The sequence below is a fragment of the Amblyomma maculatum genome, chromosome 3 (assembly GCF_055883805.1).
Source record: "Amblyomma maculatum isolate TAMU_Amacu chromosome 3, ASM5588380v1, whole genome shotgun sequence".
Classification (NCBI taxonomy): Eukaryota; Metazoa; Arthropoda; class Arachnida; order Ixodida; family Ixodidae; genus Amblyomma; species Amblyomma maculatum.
Window position 1 is genome coordinate 52,483,309 of NC_139346.1, and position 18,949 is coordinate 52,502,257.

The window sequence follows — 18,949 nt, forward strand, 5'->3', positions numbered from 1 at the left end:
GCGATTTGCAAAGAAGGCATTATAACCAGATGGTAACGATACCGGGCAAGATATTTACAACCGTTTTTGTCCACGAATAATCAATTTAAGGAACGCCTTAACATAAAGTTATATTTACCAGCATAAAAAAGTAGACTAAGCAGAACTTAATCCATAACTGCAAATACAAAATTGGCTGTGATTTGACCAATGGCCATCTTGAGTAGAACTGCGGAAGCACCAAATTAAGAAGATTTACTTGCCTAAGACGATCAGCCTCTGCTCGGCGCAGCTTCTCCATGGCTGACTGCGTTGGTACCGGCGCTGTGCAGCATATATACACCCCGCGCATGCGCAGTGGCTTCGGCGTATCGTAAGAGCAATGACGTCACAGTGATTGCTCGGCGCAGCGAATGTAGAGGCAGCGGCACCTTTGAGTTACAGCGCCGCAAAGGAGTCGGTAGTGGCCCCGGCGCGCCAGCTGTGTACCGTGTGATGTCACACCCTCCTGGCGCATGCGCAGCTGGCGCGGCGGCGGCGGCACCTCTGAGTCACCCGCGCAGCGGAGGAGTCGGCGGCGACTCCGACGCGGTTCCAGAGCTGTGCTCCGTGTGACGTCACTTGCTCCTTGCACATGCGCAGCTTGGCTCATTGGGAGCTCCGCGAAATGGCTCACCGACTAGCGTAGTGTTGCTTCCGCCACAAAACACTTTAAATGTCTGATATGTACAGGGTAGAGTAGGCCTTATAGAGGGGCCTTAGTATAAAGGGCTGAAAGGAACATTTATTATGGGTAGGAATGAAGTTACGAGATATATAACAAAGGTGCCGATGTGATTACGAGATCCAAGCACTATATGCTGATAACAAGAAGCGCCGAAATAATAATAGGAAAGATTCAGAAGCATTCTTCAGATGCATTTAATTAATCAATATTGCAGAAAGCCAATTAATTCGTACCGTTTACCACTAAAATGCAAACGTATTTTCGTAATTGAACTGTTTTTAGAGGTTTTCTTTTACTTACAGCGCTAAGCGCCAATACAGTGGGGATGGTACACATAAAGAAAACATAACGCAAAGTGTCAGCCCCGGAAACAAGTCAACATCGCATCAAAACGCGAAGGTAAAAAAAGCAGATAAAAAGTCCACAGCACTACAAAACTGAAATGGTTGTCATAATGAAGAAAAGAAAACATCACTGGACAATCCAAGCAGTGTCTGAATGCTGTTTCTTGCAATCCCGTTTAAAAAAAAAAAGTCAATAGAACTACACCACGTTTTGAGGCAATCTCTCTTACTTTGATGCTGTAATCTAAGCGGTCAGCTATATAATGCAGTGATAGTAGATATTCTTTCCTTATATTGGGAGGAAGGCCGGAGCAATAGCATCTTCATCTACAAACAGCAGGCAAGTGTCGGCTTTTATTTTTCATTTCCATGCACATGTTTTGGGCTAGCGAACAGTCCACACGCGCTGGTGGGTATCTAAAAAAAATATGTATGTTGTTTTTAATAGTTTAACACTGCTGACTGTAATGAACGAAAAGAGGTACGTAGATATTATTAAGAAATGCGACATTCCTAATTTGTAGTGCTGGATTTTTAATATTTTGGTTTCAAGTTTTCACGAACATCTACAGCGGACCGCAAACAAATGATTCGCTCTGCGTGTAGCTCGAAGCGTATATATTTCGTGCGTGCCATGCAAACAAATGAAAAAGCACATCACTGTCCCGTTAATGCACTGCTGGCGCACATACCAAAGACGTACGTTCAAGGACAATAAATCGTATCCTCCCGGACACCGGGCGCCTTTACAGGCGTCTCTGTCTGTCTCTGGTCTTACGTAATGGCTGCAATGTTCGGCAGAAGCTCGGTACGAAGGACGTTGGAGCTGTGTAGAAATAGAGACAATGCGATCGGAAGGGTCGTGTTTACTAAGCTAAAAAAGATGGCTAAAATCTTTTAGTGCTCGTCGACAGTTACTCCAACTTTGTCGAGGTCTTTTTTATACCTCTAGCCAGCAGCAGTAAATTTTACAGTGGCTGAGCACTCTTTTCAGCAACTTGTGGCTACACCGAAAAATTGGTGGCGTAGGGTAATTTAGATAACTTTAAAGAGTTCCTCAAACGACGAAGAATTAAGCACACATAGGCACGTTCGTACCATTCGCATACAACAGTGCTATATAGGATCTCGTGAGAACCATCAAGACAGAACTTCTGAAGCAAGTACCTGTTGAGAATTCTGCAGGGCTAAACGTACTATGCAAGAAAGCCTGTGTGATTTACTGATGTCCTATCGAAACACACTAACGCCAAGGGAAGTTTTTTGAAGCGCTCACTTGTTGGTAATTCGTCGTCGCAATTCTAAGTCGTGCTATGGTTTGCCGGTGAAACCTTGGACGGTAAAACAATACAAGCGGAGCAGCGCCATAAGCAAGAAAGGCACCCACTGAGTTCTTGCCAGGCTTTAAACAAAGAGTGTGTCAAGATAGTGAGAGGTGGCGTCGTTACACTGCACTGAAGGGCTCCCATATCTTCAGAAGCCCTCAGCTCTGAAGAAGTCAACGCGGACATGGATGTGCTTGATGGCTCCAGAAAACCCCGATACCATTTCCATATACGCCGCGAAAAGGGTAAGTTGTAAAAAATTCTATATTTAAGGGCGGAAGGGCGTGCTGTTTTAATGAAATAAAAAGCATGTCTCTTTGTCGTCACAGCGCAGCGGTGCAGGTGACCAGAGATGTGCACTCAAGGAGAAATAAATTAGATTCTCCTGGGCACCGTCTGTCTGTTCAGACCTGTGTCTCTGTGGTGTTGTGCGATGGTGGGCATCGAACACGGTGAATAATTCTCTGCCTGATAGGCAAAATGTCATTAAAAGATTCTGGCTATTTCTATAGCATAACGAAAATTAATGAATAATTCTTGAACCTTATTGGTTGTCCTAAAATAAGTCGGAAGCAAATTAATCACAACTAGAAAAAAACGTACTCATTTAGAAATTACAACGAAAATATTAGCATCAAATACGAAAACGGCACTCCAGGAAGTCGTTGGATTCTACACAGATCTTACAAGTGTCGGAAAAATCACATAAAATTTCAGAAGCAGTCACTAGTTCCTTTTAATTTATATTGCATAAACACAATCTATGATCCGGTCTCCTACTAAAGTAGAAAAGGATTTTGAACAAAACCAACTTGTTTCAGAGGTAGTTGCAGAGAGGATCCTTTAACTAGGAAAAAACGGCAAGCACCCCGTACAGTGGGCTTTCCAATGCCTCCATTTCCGACCGCATACAGTTTACGCAAACAAAAAAAAATAATAGGTTTGTGTTCCGCGACTTGATTTTAGAAGTGCCGACTCTTATTGATGAAATAAGTTACCTAGAGTATTTAGAGAATGCGATAATTCATATTCGCGCTGGACATATAATATTTTGAGATCACTTCTTCAATAATATGTATACGGACGGGAAAAAACACTCATTGGCTGCTTGCGTGCAAAGGCATCTTCTACTTGATGAAGAAATCGGGCCGACCGTTTCATATGCAAAGTGTCGCGCTGGATATTTCATTTAGTTAGCACAGAACCAGAATATACTTTATGGACTGTAAATCACGCACGATGAGTAAATCTTGATATAAACACGGCAAAATTATTTGAGAAGCTCTCACCTAAAAGGCTGCAATTCTGAGACGATTCCACCGGCTAACCACCGGGGATGAGGCCACTGCAGATTATCAGCACCACATCGTCCAATCTTTACGGCGTGCCCCATCGGTCAAGTGGTACGGGTGCTTCGTGCTTTGTGACGGTCGGTCGTAGGGTCAAGGGCAGTATAAGAATGTTGGTTAGTTTTTATTTTCATTCGAACATCCAGCGCTCATAAGACAAGGAGAAAAACACAGATTGACGTAGGGGTGCCAATCATGCTACCTTATGCTGTTCAGCGTTGTTCTCCACATACCCTTCTTAGTTGTCTCCTTACTCTGAGTTTTTAATGAAAGAACGAAAATGATGCCTAGGCGCTCTTATTTTGCCAATAATAATTACCGAAAGCGGAGAAGAGAAAAATATGTTAGCGCTGATAGGGAAGCTTTAGAAAACATTGTTTGGGCTAGACGGTTCACAGCCATGTTTATTGCTTAATATGGCGCGAAAGGTAGACAACGGGCAGCACAAACTGGCAGCACTGACACCTATTCTTTTGTTTTGTTTTCTTCCTTTTCCCTTTCGCGTCGTATTCACTATCAAACACGGCTAAATCGGTAAGGAGGAAAGGAGGGCGGAAGGAGGTAAAGTAATTGGAGAATATACCTTATGCCATGAAAGAGAACACAGACTTCCCTGTTAGAAATGTGAACCATGTTTTTGAGTAAACAATTACAATGAGAAGAACAGGAACCCTAGGTATCAAAGCTAGGTGGATACTTGCAAGCTTTTAAGGGCTCGAGGAAATGTGATTAAGAAAAGCCATATGAACAAACTTACTACCGAAGATAAAAAAAAAGCAAGTACATTTATTAGAACGGTGAAAGCTGATCTATGAGCGCAAGACAAACGTCCTCAAGAAAAGCAAAATGGAGATGGTTTACTAGGCCTAAAGGGACAGTGGGGGGTAGTAGAGCACCTGTGTCGTCTCTCTCCGCTTCTGTCCTTGTCCCTGTGGTGCCACAGCAAGATAAAGATACACTGTGGCACGTTTTCGAAAAATCAGGCTTTAGGCAGAAACCGAGAGTTTTTCATGCTTCGAACTGAACTATTAGATTGAAATTAGGCAGGAAAAAAAAAAGCAGGATTATCATTTTGTTTTCAGCATAAATACGCAGTCCGCAAGACGGCCGCTCACCACGGGTCGCACCGCCGCCTGTTATTGGCCAAGACCTTGTGTGACGATGTTTTGAGGACCGGAGAGACAGCCGATGTGGCTGAGTTGATGCGCTTCGTGCTAATCGGAGCTCTCTGCGGCTTTGTGAAAGTCATTGAGGCACGCCTGTTCCACTCGAATGTTGTTGTAGTGGTTATTTATTGTATGTACAAAAGGAAGGAAAAGGTGTTTGCCAGCCCCGGTATCTGCTATCTTATATCTGAAGCACCTGAACTGGGGCGGCGGAAATAAAGGGATAGCGAGGAGAAGGTAGAGGAAATCAAAGAGGTGAGTGATAGGGAGAAAGAAAAGAGTAGGTAAAAATAAAAGAAATATATACACTATGGTACAGTATACAGTAGTTTGCTTGAGGCCCACCCGCAAATGTCTTAGGTCACTGAGTACTCGGCACATCGGGCGGGCCTCCGCAATAGCTCCACGTCCAGGCAACTGTTCACTACGCACGCACTTGCACACTGTACAAAACACTGACGGCTGTCGTGGGCGATCAGCCGTTATTGTTGGAAATAGCACGCGTGGAGCGTTCAGTCCCAGCGCGCACTATCTGGCGAGGTGAAATAGGCGGGTCATCAAGCCCGCCTGTTCGATGTACTCACACAAGCTCACGTGAGCTCGCTCGCGGGCGCGCGCACAGCCCGGCGGCCACAGGAGCACAGCTACGCTGTCCGGGATTACCCCCTGCGCTCTGTAAGCCGCCAGCAACTCACGTCGTGGTTCGGCTAGCGCGGTGCAGCGCAGTAGAAGATGTTCGAGAGTTTCTACCTCGCCACAGCCGTCACACACGTCACTATTGGCAAGTCCGTGGCGCATCCGTCGTTCCCCAGGCCACACACATCCAATGCGTGCACGGAGGATCATTGCGCGTTGCAGCCGAGTCAGCGAGCGGCCGCTGACACTGTGAATGCGCTCACCTCTTGCGATGCGTGGGTCGGGGTGCTGCGTCCGGAGGTGATCGTCGATTACCGCGCGCACATCCTCCAAAGCGAGTTGCTCGTCGCTAGGAGGGAGTTCATGTGCTGCGGTCGCGAGCTCGTCGGCACGTTCGTTGCCCTCTATGCCGCAGTGCCCGGGGATCCACTGTGCCCGTATAGCGCAGCCACGCTCCGCCAAGTGCTTGAGACGTGCGCGAATCTGGCACAGCAGCGGAGTTCCCCGGCCGGTGGTTCGAAGGCGGCTGAGGGCAGCGCGGGAGTCACTCGAATGACCATCATGGTTTTCGTCGCATGTATTCGTGCCAGACGTGCCCACAAACGATGCCACTTCCGTTCTGAGGAGAATATGTTTTGCAAGAAAACGTGCTGTGGTATAGAGTAAGGCAATTTGAAAAGTAGTGTGTGTCATTATTAGAAGGAACTACATGGCCTTCAGCGAAACCTGGGGCCTCATATTCCTGGGAAGGAAGGACACCAAAAAACTCAGTAGCCGACTACCTCCGCCTTAGGCCTCCCGCCCAGCCCGAAAAATCATTGTTGTGAAAAACGGGCCCATTGTGTGCTGTACTACATCCTGCCAGGCGTCGTGCTTTAAGGAAGCGAAGAATTTTATTAAAAGGTTGAAGCAGTACACAGCTACCACCAGACAAAGGAACAATAAGCGAAGCCCGGTTGCCGATCTCTGCGATGCTTGCGAGGCATTGACAGAGCTATTGGGCTGTATACCAAGTTAAACACACGCAGAATGCTGCTTCAGTCATGGGGAATTTAGCAGACGTATAGAACCTGCCTCTTTAAAGATACACTCACAATATAAGTTTAGTCTAGTTTTGAAAGCCAAGCTGCAGCTTCACCCGATTCGTAGCTTCATGAGAAAACTATGTTCTGAAATGTTTTTCCTTAAAAGTGCCCCGTCGGTTTCATTTATAATCTAATGCGCATTCCCAACAAAGACAGGACTACGTAAAGTAACGAGGCAGCAATGAATGCAAAAAGACGAGAGAATATACGAACAACTTCGATGATTACTAGCTTGGACGCCTCAAGAGTTTTCCTTTGAAAACTGCTTAGAGTTTCGCGGCCATTACGACTTCCAGCAAACCGAATATCTTCTCCGGCCAGTCTCGACCTAGCACTTAGTTGTCTTGAACGTGCCCGAAGCACACCACTTCCACAGCAGACCATAATTGTCTTCATAGAATACTATCACAACACTATCACTTCACTGGCACAACACCCAGAAATGTTCTTCATAGAACACTATCACAACACTGTCGTTGTTCGTACAGTGTCCTTAACAAACATACTAACGCGCACAGCACATTTCATTGTACAAACACACATCGACAAACCGAGAACCAAGCTCACAAAACATAACTCAAATCAAACTAAACCTGTTGGGTTCTACTCATGAAATCTGCGCCAATGTTGTCTCTGCCTTTAGTATACTCCACATGAAAGTCGTACTCTTGCAAGGCTAGGCTCCACCTCTTGACTTTGCTATTGTTCATTTTGGCTTTGGTTAGATATTAGAGCGGTTGATGATCAGTTTGAATTCGAAAGTGTCCCCTGTAAAAATAAATATGAAATTTCTTCACTGCCCATACCACAGCCAAACATTCTTTTCAATGGTGGAGTAGTTGCGGTCACCAGAAGTTGATCGTTTACTAGCAAAGAATACGGGATGTGATTTGTGATTCTCTTCTTGCAAGAGTACTGCTCCCAATGCTCTCTCGGACGCGTCAGTGCGAAGAACATATTATTTGCCCAAGTTCGAAGCATGCAGAACAGGCGGCTTTGCCATATGCTTTTTTAATGTCTCAAAGGCGTTTTCGGATTCAGCTGTCCAATTCAGTTTATTACTGACACCCTTCCTTGTGATTTCTACAAGCGGATAGGCTACGTGATCATAATCGGCAATAAGCTCCCTGTAGTACACAGTTAAACCAAGAAACGATTGTACTTCTTTCTTAGTACTGGGTGCCTAGGCTGCCTGTATTTCCCGCAATATACCGTCTTTCGTTGTGATGCGGCCCATACCTAGCTTGTGCCCGAGAAACGAGATAGCCTCAAAGCCTATCTCACATTTTGTTGGTTTTACAGTCAGCCTGGCTTGCTGAATTCTGTCAAAGAGCCCTTCTAGCGTAACTATGTGTTCTTAACATGTATCGTTAGCAATCAGGATATCACCTATATAATGCTCCACATTTTTGAGCCCCTGCAAAATGTGCAACATTATATAGATTATTACATAGATCGGCGAATTTTGGTCTTCATTCAAATTGGGGTTTATTACCTTTTCCCATCCCACAGTCTTCTACAAATTGTAAGAGGGCATCTCAGCAGCATCATCTGGTTCTTCTACCACTACAGAGCAAGCGACCTTGTTTCCTTATTCTTTCTGTGCTGGAACCCTTGCTTCACATTCAACATGTTTGCATGAAATACCTTTTTGGTGTTACTTATTATTATTCATAGTCCATATCATATTTCTTCTGTGCCACTAGGTAGGGTTCTTTCCATTGCATCAATAACTTGTTGTTGTCCGTGGGCAGTAGGATCAGAACCCTGTCGCCTGGATTGAGATTCCTATTGGTGGCTTTTTGTCGTAGTAACATTTATAGCGTTCTTGCGCCCTCTCGACACCTTGATGTGCTATTCTACATGTATCCTCCAGCTTGTCTCGCAACTCAAGCACATATGTGTACATCGTGTTGAGCTCGGCTGCAATCTCTTTATTTGACCACAGCTTCTTGAATATAGTCATGGGGCCCCTAACGGTTCTCCCATACAACAACTTTAAGGGAGAGAAACCAGCAGTTGCTTCCGGTACTTCGCGGTAAGCAAATAAAATAGCTGGAATATATCTATCCCAATCGGTTGGTCTTTCCTGGCACATTTTCTTAATCATATTTTTTAGCGTCCCATTGAATCCCTCTACTAGACCATTACAGATAGGATAGTAGGGCGTTGTTAGTAAATGCCTTATAGACAGAAGGCTGTTATGCTCTTTCATAAGGTCCGAATTGAAGTTTGATCCACCATCACTTAAAATCTCTTTGGGAATCCCATAGCGAGCGAACATCTCCATAAGATCTTCAGAAACTTGGATACTGTCGATGGTTTTCAATGGAACGCGTCAGGAGAACGAGTAGCCATGTCGACCAAGGTAAGCACATATCTATAGCCTTTAGTAGATCTTTGAGAGATTGGTCCCACAATGTCAATAGCCATCCTTTGAAACGGTAGGCCGATAGTTGGCATCTTGCCCAGTGGTACAGGACTAACTCTGCTCTTTGGGATTGTGCGTTGGCAAAGGTCACACGATCTAACAAAGCGTTTAACGTCGCTTTGGACGCCTGGCCAAAAGAACTCCTCGGTGATTCTGGACAGCGTCTTCTGAAACCCTTGGTGTCCTGCCATGACGGTGTCGTGTCCTAAGCGTAAGACCGTCTCTGGCAAATCTTTCGTAACACAAGCTGTTGGATCTGCTTTCCTGAGCTAAATATGTATTTCTTGTGAAGAAGACCATCTGCCAATTGAAACTGAAACGAGGTACTACTCCGTCTCCTTTTCATTTGACCTACTTTCTCGAAGCAAGCTTGCAAGCTCGAATCTTCTCTTTGCGTAATTGTCATCTCGCACGGTGTTACTTTCAGACAATCGCAACGGCAGTAGAGAGCGGCCGCTGCGTCACTCTGGCTGTCTCTTGCGCTCGTGTCTCTACTGCCGACGAGAGACCGACTGCACTATGCCCTTGCTGGCCAGTCGTGCGCCTTTTCTCGTTTTGGTGCTTCCCAACATCTATCATCCTCCACTCAGGATCAGGGTCATTGACGCTTCATGCATCCGGAATGTTTCCAAAGATGAGATCGTAGATTGGTTGCTGTACGCATTTTGCCAATAACTGTCCGGTATAATAGGGAGTTGACACTAGAATCCTGGCTTCCGGCAGGTACCTAACAGTGCTGTCCACCAGGGTGACAGCGGTCGTTTCCCCTGTTAGGTCTTTATGCCTCACTAGGCTTCTCCGAACCAAAACTGTATTGGCTCCACTGTCTCTAAGTGCCAATATATGACGGCCCCCTATATGCTAACCACCACTGGAATTGCTGTTTTCAACTTGGGAGTTCCACTCTCTACTTCGTTGTCCAGTGGTGTTTGCTCCTCTTTGAGCTGTGGAACATTGGCTGGTGTGATAAGTTCTTCCTTTAAATCAACCATGCATTCAGTTCGGTCCGGCGTTTCATATTGGCCTTTTTCCACAGTATGCCCTCTTCTGTTGCAACCTCGACACACGACCTGCGTCCTCCGGGCCGCACTGCTAGATCTACGGTGAGCTGCACAGTGTACTACCCTGTTACAGAGGAAACATCTGACTGGCGCCTTAAACGCCCCGCCAGACAGTTCTGGATTTAATTCTGAAACCTGATTTTCTTTCTTCCCCTTACTCATATTCCTGAGACCTTGAGCTTTGAGAAACTGGTCTGCATCTTCGGCAACCTCTTCTAATGAGCACAAATTTCTTTCAGGAATACCGCTAGGTTTGGGATGCAGCATACTCGGAACTTCTCTGTCACCAGTTTGTCACGCACGCCTTAAAAACTCTTTTCTGTGTTGGACATCTCAAGCCACCTGTCGAAATATATGGCTAGCCGACAAGCAAACTGCTTAGCGGTTTCAAAATACTTACGTTTCGCGGTGCGGAATCTCGCGAAAACCCTCTGCTGTTAGCCTGAATCTTTGGAGAAGTGCCTTCGTGACTTTACCGTAATCCATGGAATCAGACGTAGGCATCCTACCAAACACATTCAGCGCCTCCCCGCCTTGGGCGTTACACACCTAAACACACTCGTCCAATCATTGTTAAGTTTAATTCACACAAAATTAAAAGCACAATACTCTCGAATGGCCGTAAATTTAAAGACACCGACTTTAGCGTCGGTGAAGATTTCTCAAAGAAAGTCCGACACGCTAGAAAGCAGCTAATTGCGTTTGCTAATGGAAACTCCGCGAAATTCGCTTTAAACTTCAAGACTTTGCACATCGGTTCTAGGCGCTACATATTTGACGAAAGCTCGGAAACAGTACAAGAAATAGCTGCCGCCCATTCTCAGTCAGCAGCAGCCACCCAGTCTCAGTCAGATTAGCAATCATCCCGCCATACACCCGTTTCTGCCGAACACCCGTTTCAATAATCGTCCCGTATCTAGCACCTCGTTTTCCGTTATATACACTAACATTCGCAGTTTTCTTTCCAAGCGGGAGCTTGCTTCTAGTCTCGCTTCATCATCAAGAAGTAATCTACTGATACTAACTGAAACCTGGCTGAACGGTGACATCTCAGATAATGAAATACTTGCTGACTTGCCGAATTTTCAACTTTTTCGAAAAGACCGCAGCGAAGGACGCGGAGGGGGCGTGCTTATAGCTGTCAGCCAGGACCTTACATGTTCACTAATAGCTGATTCTTCTGATTTAGAAATGTTATGGCTACACTGTCACGCTGCACCTAACACAGTCTTACTTGGTGTTTGTTACAGGCCACCCCACAGCATTCCTGATTTTTCCCTCCAAATTAATAACACACTTAGTCGACTGATCACAAAGCACCCTAATTCGCACGTCTTCCTCTTTGGCGATTTTAATTTCCCGAATATTGATTGGCAAAACCATACCACACCCATAGCTAATAATAGCGCAGCAAGGGAATTCTTAGATTTTTGCAATAACATGAACCTCACTCAAGTTATACTAGAACCTACCCGCTTAACTGATAATTGCGCGAATATCCTAGATCTCTTATTAACAAATCACCCAGACAGTGTTCAGCCGATTACTTATCTGCCTGAAATCAGCGATCATAAAGTTATTCATGCTAACATCGTCCTCAAACCAACGCGCCGACGGAAACTCAATAAAACTATTCGCCTTTATGACAAAGGAAATTATGAAATGATCAATAATGAACTCAATGCGTTTTTTCCAGTTTTTGCGTCACGTTTTCATTCTCAGTCGATTCAAGAAAATTGGTCGTTGTTCAAAAATAAACTAGAAATTCTAACCAATCAGTTCATTCCCCTCTTCAGTTTTCAGGAGAATTCCCATAAGCCGTGGTTTAATAAATCACTTAAGCGTTTAGAAAATAAGAAGAAGCGTCTTTACCGTTCAGCCAGGTTTCACGATACGAATTGCGCATGGGCAAAATATCGCGAAGCCGAAAAATCATATCTCTCCGCTATTCGTTACGCTAAACACACGTTTTTCTACTCAGACTTACCAATCTGTTAAAAAGTAACCCGAGAAAATTTTGGCAAGTCATAAACCCACGTCATGCAACTGAGATAACGCTCTCAGATGAGTCAGGTGCAGTCTTCACTGAAGCCGAATGTGCCACCATCTTCAATGCTGCCTTCGCATCTGTATTTACTAACGAGACTGAAATGCCTTTTCCGATGTTACATTCACAAACAGGTTGTGCCATGCCAGCAGTCATTTTCTTGTCATCAGGTATTTCGTCCTTAATAGAAACTATGAAACTTTCATCTTCATCCGGTATTGACAATATTAACTCGAAGCTCCTGAAGAATACCAGGGATATTTCTGCGGAATTTTTATGCTTAATTTTCTCACAGTCGCTCTCATCGGGACGAATACCAGATGACTGGAAAAGTGGTAAGGTCGTTCCAGTCTTCAAATCAGGCAAAAAAAAAAATTCACCGCTAAATTACCGACCCATTTCTCTTACAAGCGTACCCTGCAAACTCATGGAACACGTCATTTACACAAACATCATGAGCTTCCTCGACTCTAACAACTTTTTTCACCCGTCACAACCGGTTTTAGAAAAGGCCACTCATGTGAAACACAGCTTGCCATTTTTCTTCATGATTTGCATGGTAATCTTGACACTAACCTGCAGACCGATGCTATCTTCCTAGATTATGCAAAAGCGTTCGACAAGGTACCACACAAACGATTTCTACTAAAACTCTCATACATGAACTTGCCTACCGATATTTTAAAATGGATAGAAGAATTTCTCACTAATCGCACGCAGTTTGTCACTATTAACGATCACAATTCTAACCCCCTTCCTGTAACATCTGGTGTCCCTCAAGGCTCTGTACTCGGCCCCCTTCTCTTTTTAATTTATATTAATGACTTACCAGACAACATCAATTCTAAAATTCGCATGTTTGCAGATGACTGCGTCATTTACCGCTCTGTTACTACTATTATTGACCAAACTTCTCTCCAGGACGACCTTAACCGCATTCAGGAATGGTGCGACGTTTGGTTAATGGAACTTAACCCACATAAATGTAAACGCATGTCTTTTCACCGCCGCGATAATCCACTTCATTTCCCATACGTAATTAGTAACATCCCTGTCCAGTCTTGTCTATCATATAAGTATTTAGGTGTCACCTTGTGTAACGACTTATCCTGGAGTGCACACATCACAAATATTATCTCAACTGCTAATAGAACACTAGGTTTCTTACGACGTCATCTCCGCCATGCCCCCGATCACGTAAAACTGCTAGCATACAAAACACTTGTCAGATCAAAATTAGAATATGCCTCACCTATATGGAGCCCTCATCATGCTTACCTTATCAACGCACTTGAAGCAGTACAAAACAGAGCAGCCAGGTTCATTCATTCTTCATATTCCTACGACATCAGTGTGTCAGGGTTGAAAGATAAATCAGGGTTATCACTCCTCTCAGTTCGTCGTCGTATCGCCAGCCTTTGCTTATTCTACAAATTTTATCACAGTTCACTTTACTGCGCGCCCTACATCGTCCCGCCAACCCGCATATCTCATCGCACTTGTCATCCTTCCCAGGTTTCTCGTCCACGTGTCCGCACGGTTACTTTTGCAGCCTCATTTTTTCCCCGTACCATTGTTGACTGGAACGACCTTCCCAGAGACATTGCAGCCATCATGTGCTCCGCGACCTTCGCTGACAATCTTCATGCTCATTTTTCATCGTGTTAACTCTTGCTGCCTACAATGATGTACCCACCCCTTATGTAATGCCCCTCACAGGGCCTTTAAGGAAAATAAATGAAAAAAAAAAATAAATGAAAAAAAAAAACGCATTCTCAACGCTGTTGCCCATTCACAGCGTTCCCAACATTGTCCTAAAGCTGTCCGCTGAAATCGTTGCATATATGCTTCCAAGGTATCTCGTTTGCCATTCACATTCAAAGGAGCCATCAGCTTCTTCGGACAAACTCTCGTCGATCTACGCGCTATTTCTACCTCGGAGCCCCGATCGTCATATGTGCTCCCCTCGCGTTCTCCGATCCCCTGCTGCTGTTTCCACAGCAAAAACCCCTTCTCTCGTTCAATTCTTCTTGCCTCGCGTTCCTCTGCTTCACGCGCATCTTCACGTGCCTGTGCTCTTTCATCTATTAGCCTTTTACCTCATGCTCATAGAGACTCATCGCCACCTCTTTGCTTAGCCCTAGTTTGAGAGCCACCTCTAATGTCTTTGCCAAGTCCATACTGTCTGCCGTCGAGGCATCCGAAAGATCCGAGACAAATAGAAAATATACAAAAAATGAATCCTGGCAGGCTCGCCACTTGCTTCTTTGTCACGGATCTCCGGAGAACGCTCGGACCAAAAGCGTGAACTAGATGCCAGCCGCACGCACGCACGCACGCACGCACACACACACACGCGCGCACACACACACACAAAATTAAGAACTAACACAACCTACTAAGAATAATGATAGACACGATGCTTCACACTATGAGACAGCGTTCCAGCTTCAACACTTCGAAGCGGGTGACGCGTTTCATGGGCCCAGTCAATGGCGTTGGCGTCGAGGTGGCGTTCGGCTTGCAATGAGCTCGTCTTGTTGGCCGCAACAGGATGACCTATCGTTGAAGCGTGGGCTGAAGCAACGTTGGCGTTCATGGCGGCATTGAGATGAACCTCCTGGGTGATGCAGGTGGACGGTGGTACGAACTTTGGAGGTGCCCCTGGACGTAGCAGGTGGTTGAGTAGTCGCTCAATCCCCGGAACCGGTTTGAGAACAGCAGGGAGTCTACGGTGCAGTGCCGTAGAACATGAGGCACCGGTACAGCAGCCGGCCTTGCTCACTCCCAGCCAAAGCGTCCCTCACATCCCGGAGCCTCCGCTTCTCTGGCTTCAACCTCCTTGCCTCTCCATATCACGCCTATTTATAACCTCCGCGTTGATACACGTCAACCTTATCGTTATCTTCGTCGTCTTCTGGTCACCAATCAGCGCTTACCATGTCACCAACTGCTACTTCATCTTCTCAATCCTTCGTTGGTCCACATTACCCTTTTCGTTGTCGTCGCCTTTGCTTTCGCAAAAAACCTCTGTATTTGGCCTCTTACATGTGACATATGTGCTGAAATGTTTTTCTTTAAAAGAGCCCCGTCAGTCTTATTTATATTGTAATTCGCATACCCAACAAAGACAGGACTACGTAAAGTGACTAGTCAGCAACGGATGCAAGAAGAGGAGAGAATATAGGAACAACTTTGATGATTGCTAGCTTAGACGCCTCGAAGGAAACCTCAATTAGCGCGCTCCATACTTGTATGCGGCTTTACGCAGCAGATAGGTACACAATTTAGCTTTTAATAACACTCCCTAGGGGTTTCCCGAACACATCAGGCACGCACCGGGCTGTACAGAATCTCGCAAAGGCGCCACAACCTAGCTGCAACACAACAGTGGGCTCTTCTTAATTATCTGCACATTCGCAAAGGATCATCAGCGCATGCTGCTGATGAGTTGTCCGATGTGCAGCACAGAAGCCGCTGCGCGTACTTTTGCTACAGTGAACTAGAATATGAATATATTCTAGTTCGCTTTACCCTTGCGCAAAGAAAAGAACACAAGAAACGAGAGACGCAACACAACCAAGCACCGATGCGCTCTGCCCGTCCCATCGCGAAATTGCACCCCGTAAACAGATCCCAACCAACGCTAACGCGACGGTTTACGTACAAACGAGGCCGGCATAGTCAGAAAGTAATGAAACTAGAATCTGAAGTACTAGACTTACCTCCCTTTCTTCCTTTTATAAACGTGGATCTAGGAAATGTTGACTGGCACGATTCTTTTGTGCGAGGAGGAAAAAAGGAACCTCTTCATGATTCAGCCATGCCTTTTTGACAAATACCCAGTTGAAATCGCATTAGAAATAAACTGCACATGGTCACAGTCTTCACGACAATGCTTCGAAAGAATGTTTGCTTTGGTCGCCTTGAATTTATCTAACTTGTCAGCAGCGTCGAATTGCGCCGCGAGCTTTTGACATTGCGAGAAACGATGGAAGACAACATCGTCGTGCCCACAACTGGTCGTATATACGAATATATGCAGAACTGTGTTGCATCGGGCGCAGAACACTAAGCGGACATGTTTTGTACGTGCACAAAGCATGCAAAACGAGGAACAGTACTCGGCGGAAGCTCCCTAGGGTGCCCCTGCCTCTGTGCCTCCGGCACCTCAAAGTGACGTCACAACGGACAGAGAAGAGAGGCTTTTCTTTCTGCTTTTCTCCTCTGTAGCAGTCGCGCAAGCGGGAAATTTAAATTGCGCGCTTTCAGTCGGCGATTGCGAAGTGTTTTATGCATAATTGAAAAAAATAACTTTACAGATATGATCAACAAATAAATCTACTTCAATAATCTAGAGTATTACCACGTTTGAAAAGCACCGCAGTGTTCCCTTAAAGGGGTGGCATAACCTGTCATTATTCAAAATAAAGTTATTCATTGGTAGAAACGAAAGTACGCCGCAAAAAAAGGATGTTATTATGATTACATGATTATCGATAAAAATATTCCTATTTCAGTCTATATTATAACAACCTTTTTGACAAAGCCGGTCAGTGCTAAATGTATACACAACATATATGGTATAATAAAGAGTAAAGGTAGCATTTATAAAAATAGACACAGCAAGAGCAGGCGATGAGGAAAAGATAGCCACAGTTATCAGCTAGGATGGTACTGACGTTTCACAGGAGAAGCCTTCCACAGAGCACACAAACAGTGGCTGAAATTCATCAGCGTACCTGTAAATAAATAGCAGTCTACAATATCACATAGGACATGGCACACTTCAAAACCACAGATTAATCAGGTTATCACAATTTTTTTAAGAGGCATTGGCTGTGCAAACCAAACATCAAGCTAAATTGCACCCATCCGGACACATGAGCCGAGGGAAAATCTTTGGGGGTGTGTTTAAGCCTAGTCGCCTTAGCAACTGCCTGGCATTGATGGCATCAAATATGTCAAAACTAAAGCACACATACGTAGACGAACTTTCACAAAATTGAAAATGTGGAAAAATATCTCACTTACAGGATGAACATAAGAAACGTGTAATCACAGCGACGTGCCAAAGTAGAAATGGAATGAGACGCTGCTGAGTGTGTTGCACATTTCGTGTAATTCATTTCATGTTTCCGTCTACCGCATGGTGACAGAGATGGACTGAAATTTTATCGACGAAGCACTACTTCACACGGTCAAGTCAGATCACCTATCTCGTGGAACACCTGACCTTGAAGGTGCCTTAGCGAAACAAATCTTAGCAAGATTTTGCCATTGCAAAGTCATGGGTACCGTAGTACGACCTCAGCTCATACATTTTACCATGGGGGGAAATGACTGTTGACCATTGAACTTTGATTTACCTTTTGACCTTCGACATACCCTCTCGCACGGATTTACTGGCTCAACCAAGGTTAAACCAGAACTAACTTTGAATGTTAACCAATACCAAAAAGCCGCAGTATCTTTCTAATCCTACAATTCAAAATCATGCATATTCGCTTCACGAGAAGAAGGCAATAAAGTGATGGGAAGGACATCTTCGTCATCGGCTGTTCAATTATGACCAGATGAGAACGGAACTCTCGCCTATTTCTCCTTCAATAAATCTATCCTGAACAATGCGCTACCGTTTCATATCCGCACACTTCGTAGTGTTATACACTCCACAGATTTGTAATAATAAATTCGAGTTATTGATCATTCGCTGTCGACCTACCATCAGTTCTGCTGACCGTCCTGGTTAGCTCAGCTGGTAGAGCGACCGCCCGGAGAGGCGGTGGTCGCAGCTTGGCTACCCTTATCGGGACGAATTTTCATTCAATTACGAACTTTCTGTGAAAGCTGTATAGCTTTCACTTTTAGCCGTATGGCGGCGCTTGGGTGGTCGTAAATGAGTAATTACTCCCTTATTACAAATATATTCACATTGAGCCGTTCCCCTAGATATTGGACCAACTTCACTGATTTCCTTCAGCTTCTCTCAACGGTCGCGTTTTATTCGACACCAGCCCCTTAGCCTTACCCTTATAAAAATGGCAGTCAACAGTCTTTAGAACCTATATGACAATTTATTGACTCTATCAACCTTGTATGTACTTTTAGTCTGTATGAATGTTATTAAATACATAGGTAATCGAAGCTTACTGTTTTGTATGTACTTTAGTGAACAAAAGACTGTGCATAGAGTTGACAGGTGGATATACTTCTTTGTATATACTCCTGTGAATATGCAGCATCTAAAAAGTCTGTAAGCAATATTAGATGTCAGAAAAATTATCAAATTTCAAATTCGTTCAATAGTTAACACTGTTTTTCGCGTAATAGCAATGATCCCTTAGGTAATTTAGTGCATGGTGAAATTCATAGCAACTGATCGACATTTGGGTAAAGTTTTGATTCGAATGTGTATCTTATATTTTCCAATTTTATTTGACGAGAATACCCCGCATCTCCACCAAATGTAGGAGAGGGACGTCGAGGTCGGCGTCGAAGTCGGCGAGGAAGCGGGGCGATCAAGAACAACACGATCTGCGCGATGGCAATTCCCCAACTGATTCTTTTTCGTCAGAGTCCAGCGGAGGGGTCCCTCTTCTTCTTCACATTGGAAATGTTAGACCATATATTCATATCAGGTAGACGTGTAGTTTGGGCATAAAAAAGCTTTTCAAGAAAGGATTGAATGCCCTTCAGTCCTTAATGGTTCAAAAGCTATATGTGTCGAGGACAGGCCATGAAAATAATTTCATAGATACAAGCAATAATTGAAGATGAAGGAAGTGGCACGCAAGCA

The 18,949-nt window shown here is 44.7% G+C and overlaps 1 pseudogene; it reads right to left on the minus strand.

Annotated features, from left to right (window-relative positions):
* Positions 1 to 9,465: 9,465 nt before the first annotated feature.
* The window catches only part of LOC146194763 (uncharacterized), a 51,599-nt pseudogene continuing 42,115 nt past the window's right edge, over positions 9,466 to 18,949 (minus strand).